The sequence below is a fragment of the Octopus bimaculoides genome, chromosome 10 (assembly GCF_001194135.2).
Source record: "Octopus bimaculoides isolate UCB-OBI-ISO-001 chromosome 10, ASM119413v2, whole genome shotgun sequence".
In the NCBI taxonomy this organism is placed as follows: Eukaryota; Metazoa; Mollusca; class Cephalopoda; order Octopoda; family Octopodidae; genus Octopus; species Octopus bimaculoides.
This window is the reverse complement of record NC_068990.1, coordinates 2389436-2395251: the sequence shown is the minus strand read 5'-3', so window position 1 is coordinate 2395251 and position 5816 is coordinate 2389436. Positions and strand designations below refer to the sequence as shown.

General features: G+C 34.4%; 1 long non-coding RNA gene across 1 annotated transcript in view; it reads right to left on the bottom strand.

Annotated features, from left to right (window-relative positions):
* LOC128248845 (uncharacterized) overlaps positions 1–4468 on the bottom strand; it is a 99811-nt gene extending 95343 nt beyond the window's left edge. The window contains exon 1 of the long non-coding RNA XR_008264965.1: positions 4148–4468. This is a non-coding gene — a long non-coding RNA (uncharacterized LOC128248845). The remainder of the gene's footprint in view (positions 1–4147) is intronic.
* Positions 4469–5816: the final 1348 nt, after the last annotated feature.

Here is a 5816-nt window from a genome sequence, read left to right as displayed (position 1 = left end):
AAATATATTTCTCTTGAGGTGGAACATTAATATGCAAAGGCTGGTCTCATGTATGAGAGAGGGAGAGAGAAAAATACAATAAAAAAACTTGCGAAAATTGTAGAGAATTTTATACGTGTACGTATATGTTTTATTGAAATTGTTTAAAATAACATTGCAGGAAATACTTCAAAATTTTCGAACATACAAAATAACAATAGAATCAAAGGCACTAATCATTCTACAAGATTATGAAGCCCAACATTGAAGTGGGAGTGCTATTTAAAGATTTTACAATACTTAAAATGTTTAGAATGTTATTTAAAATTCCAGAGGAGAAACTAATTTTGTTATAGCAATTTCAAATATCAATAGCCTTACAAATCATTCGGATGAGGAAATAATTTTGAACGATTCAGAAATTGTAATGTACATCACATTATTTTCATCATGCGGAAATTGTAAAAGATATATTTTATTGTCAATACAATTAAACTATAACTGGGAAAATGTTCAAATAATTTGATGTATTTGCATATTTGCGATTAACAGTAAGGGAATATATGAGTTCAAGGAAAGGAGCAAACTACTAGATTGGGGCTACAGCGGCAGTTTTAGGAGAAGCGGACTGTTTGGAAAGACAACAAATTATTTTTTATTGTGCATTAATAATTTTTACTCTTTGAGTATTTGCCATGCGCTTCCATAGTGGCAAGTTAGGAAATTTTATGTTTTTTAAAAAGAAATGTTATACAATCATACTCCGAATTTTTTATATAAAATATTAAAGCATTTTTGTGAAATATCACCATAGCTAATTATTAACTCTCTTCGCCACAGTAAAAGTGTTTCAGAACAGCAGAAACATATTGGTTGAGGAGTGTGAAGGACTGCGTAAGAAGTAAGATGATGGAAACTGTGATTTTTTGTGATGACGCGGATAATACAGGAGTAAATGTGTCTCATGTTGCGCACATCTTTTGGCTATAAATTTCCATAGATTACTGGTTAGTATTGTACAGTTTGACGGGTATGATTTCAAATATATTAACGTATGGTATTCTATTTCTCAGTGTTTCATTTCACAGTCTTTAAAATAATTTAACTCAAATATTATTGTCACTTAGGTGGGTACGATATGTTGATGAATGTCAAATATTTATCATTATAAAATGTTTCATACCAGATAAGAAAATATATTCATGTATTGTTGAAAAAAGCTTCTAAAATTCTTACGCGCGTTTTCCAAAATATACACTAATTCCTGTAGTAACAACAAATGTTATCGACAGAAAGATGACGCAGACATTGTATGCTCAGGTTATTTGAAAATCTTCAGTTAGATCAATGCTTGGTACATATTTTAATAAAGGTAGTACTAGCCTGAAATACAGCACCATGCCTGATATACTCTCTCGTTGTAGGGCAAAAGAATAGGACATTATGTTATTTATATTTTTTTCTAATTTCAGTATGAGTATAAAATCCCGTTTTAACGCCACTATCTAATCTCAGATGCACTCAAGGATAAGGTATCCAGGTGTTGGGGCAATCTATCTACCTCTATACAATTGATATTAAATAATATATATCTCATAAAACATACAGTTGAGCTTGCTAAAGGTATATTATTTCAGCAAATGGAATTATTTTCTCTGATCAAACGGCAACCAAAATTAAGAGTACATTTGTTAATTGAACTCTTTGGATGGGAAATTATAATCTTCTATCACAAAAACTCGTAGTTCAAATTTATTTTGTTCTCAAACACTATGGTGACAGCCATCAGCTAATCTTTGTTATCAAAATACTCCCTGACCAAAATCGTGCGGTAACCCAAGGAATTCCATCTCATGGAATTTTAATACAAGTGCCACACATCTAGTCATTAATATATCCAGATCAACATGCACATCGATTAATGATCTCAAACGACATCTTATCATATAAAATTGCATTACACTGTTCCCAATGCATTGAAGAAGTCGAAATAAAGACAGATATATAAACAGCTTTAACCCCATCATATTTTTCAAGTGTGTGAAGGCCTATGGCACAGTGGTTAGAGCGTTGGGCTCACGATCTTAAAGTAGTGAGTTTGGTTCCCACACCGGACTGTGTGTTGTGTTCTTGAGCAAGACACATTATTTCACGTTGCTCTAGTTTACTCATATGTAGAAACGAGTAGCGATGTGACTGGTGCCAAGATGTTTAGGCCTTTGCCTCTCCCTTGGATAACGTCAGTGGCGTGGAGAGGGGAGGCTAGTATGCAGAGTCTTCCTTAAGCAACCTTGCCCGGATTTGTGATTCGGGCGGTAACGTTCTGGGTGTAATGCTACGATCATTCATGACCGAAGGGGCTCTTTACCCTTTACCATTTTTCAAGTCAAATTTTAGTATTCTCTTAACTCGCCATACGGCAGTGGTTCTTCCAGGCTCTAGCATCTACGTTTTATCCAATTACATTGATCCCAGGGTTCTGCTTTTATTTTAGTTTATTATTTTTTTCATCTCAATGAAATAATGGAATAAAACACAGCTTTTACACTGGTTTTGAACATCATAAATGTAGATGTGGCATTATGTGCACAACATACCTTTATATATATATATATATATATATATATTTACATACATTTATATCTTTATACATATATATAAATATACACATAGATAGAGAGATAAAGCGATAGATGGATAGATACATACATAAATGCATGCTTACCTACAAATACATACATATATGCGTTTATATGTGAACGTATATATATATATATATGTATGTATGTACACACACACACACACAAACACACAAATACGTACACGTATGTATGTATACACAGAAACATAATATATATATATATATATATCTTTATATATATGCATGCACATATATGTGTGAGGTGGTGCATGTATATATGCTCGTATGTATGCATCGTATCATATGTATGTATGTATTATGTATTTATGTATGTATATATGTATGTATGTATGTATGCATATATGTATGTATGTATGTATGTATGTATGCGGGTCTATGAGTCTTTTTGCGAGAAAGTATTGATTGTTGTAAATGAGTAAATTCTTGTTGATAGCTTATCTTACTTGCAACAAGAAATAATAATTTTATCATTTTAAGTTTTTAACATTTCAACATTTTATTTACTTCAGGTTTGGATTCAAGGTGATGTTGGTCCACCAGCTCTAGTAATGAGAAAGAATTCGATTTTACTCTTGTACAGTTATTTGTTGATGGGTGAATAGTAAATAATAGTGGGTGTGCCACAACGGAAAACATAATATGGCGAGTACAGGGACCGAATTTAGGCGAAGAGAGGGGATGGGAATTATAAGTCGACGGGCCTGACATAGTAACGGTATAGTAGACAGTGTGCGGATACAGCAAGTGTATACTTCAGACATCGCAGTGAAATGCGAAACTATTTTACGTAAATCAGACGGGAAACATTTTTTTTAAAGATTAATAAGAGCATATGTAGTTCCAACTGATGTGGGTGAATTATAGCCTGTCATTTGAACCAAGTGAAAGACATAGTATATTGTGACAGTTAAGCATTTTCTGACTATCAATAAGATTGTCTTTGAAACACAGTTTTTGCTATGTCACAAGAGAGTGTGCATTCAGTTATGTACGCACATACGCGCATACGCACATATATACCTACCTACCCGTCATTTCAAAAACGCATACAACTGTAATTTATACAAGCAATTACTCACTCACATATCGTGTTTATACGTATTTATGTATCTGTGTTTGTATCTACTATAACACATAATCATTCTACTTCTAAATTATACAGCATCGTGAAATTATATGGAAGTTGACATGTCTTAAATATAAGCTGTATTGTTGCCAATCTAGTTTCAGAAAATCTCTCACAGGTTCATAGGTAAGTTCACATAATATAATGCTATCACCATTTCCTTTCGTTTAAAGTCGCTCAAAGCAGAAAGCAGATGCATACAAGAATAAGTTAATATCTCCTCCACGAAGCAGAAATTATGGTTATGACAGTAGAAAATGGCGAAGCACAGAAAATATTGAGAAGGAAGGAGGGAATAGGAAATATTATTGATACATCAGATGAACCCTTAAAACATTTGAAATAACTCCAAGATAATCAAATTAATAATTTGTACATACAGCTTTCGGTTTCAGTTTCTTATTTCATGTTGTTGTTGTTATTGTTAATGCTAACATTTCCAAATGGGTTTTAGAGTCGAAATAACAGAATATATTCCAATGCAGTACTGAAACGTTAATGGATATGTAGTATGGGGCCAGAGCCATATTGATTCTTAGTAGTATCCTTGCCAGTCTATGGAGACAACTGAATATGATTGCCTTTGAAGAGGCCACATCAACAAACGCATGATCCTATACACACGCACACATACGCCCACAAGTACATACACGCGTGCGTGTATACACAGGCTTATATATGAGTCCGCATGTATGTCAGATGTAAAGAGAAAGGCAAAGAAATGCTCTGTGAGACAGACAAAAGTTACAGATATATATAAAAGATTAATGTAAAGTGGGAAAGAAGGACATTAAACGACACCTGGCGTTTTGGGAACAACTGCAATATTTTTTCTCAAATCGCATTCTAACATCTTGATAAAGAGATGATGTACTGTGTGCCATAAAAATAGATGGGTGGTCTCAATTTCATTGACTTTAAAAACAGGCTTGCAGGAAAATAAAGCGATAAGATGGTGCAAAACATCGAAAAATATTATATACATGAATAGGTACAAAATTATATGCATGGTAATATACATACATCTCATATATATAAATATAAGATAGATAAATAGATAGATAAATAGATCGATATATACATATATACAGGGATGTCCACAACCCGAGCAGGTTATTACATAAATTACGTTCTCAGTTAGTAAAGGGAGATTTTCCACAATAGTATTGTATGCCTCATTGTTTCTAGGGTTGTAGGTTGATATGTACAGTAGTGTTTTGAGAGTGGAGGCGTAATGGCCCAGTGGTTAGAGCAGCAGACTCGCGGTCGTAGGATCGCAGTTTCGATTCCCAGACCGGGCGTTGTGAGTGTTTATTGAGCGAAAACACCTTGAGTTCCACTAGGCTCCGGTAGGGGATGGTGGCGAACCCTGCTGTACTCTTTCAACACAACATTCTCACACTCTTTCTTCCTGTTTCTGTTGTACCTGTAATTCAAAGGGTCAGCCGTGTCTCACTGTGTCACGCTGAATATCCCCGAGAACTACGTTAAGGGTACACGTGTCTGTGGAGTGCTCAGCCACTTGCACGTTAATTTCACGAGCAGGCTGTTCCGTTGATCGGATCAACTGGAAGCCTCGTCGTCGTATCCAACGGAGTGCAAAGAAGAGAGCAAAGTGTTTGAGATGAGGTCTGGTGTTATGCTCTGTTGTCGTTAGTGTTGTTATGAGGTCTTGAAGATAAAGGTCCCGAGTAGTTCTATCAGACACTGTTGTGCAAATCCTTTTTGCCAAATTAAAGGGGATATTTATTTTGATGTGTTTCGGCTGGCATGAGCTAAAGAGGAGATATTGTTTCGAGTCAGTTGGTTTATGATAATTCTCTAGTTCTGATGAAAAATTTGCTAAAACAAATTATAAAGAAGTATCTTGCATGTTGAAAACATATATGACCTTATGCATTCGAGGACGGCCGTGCATTTCAAAGTGATGTAATGCTTGCTTTGATCGATTAAATGGAGCTGCTTGAAACGGCAGTAATGCACTAATACCTTGATATCCTTGTTACTTATTTGCTTTATATATATATATATATATATATACACATACAT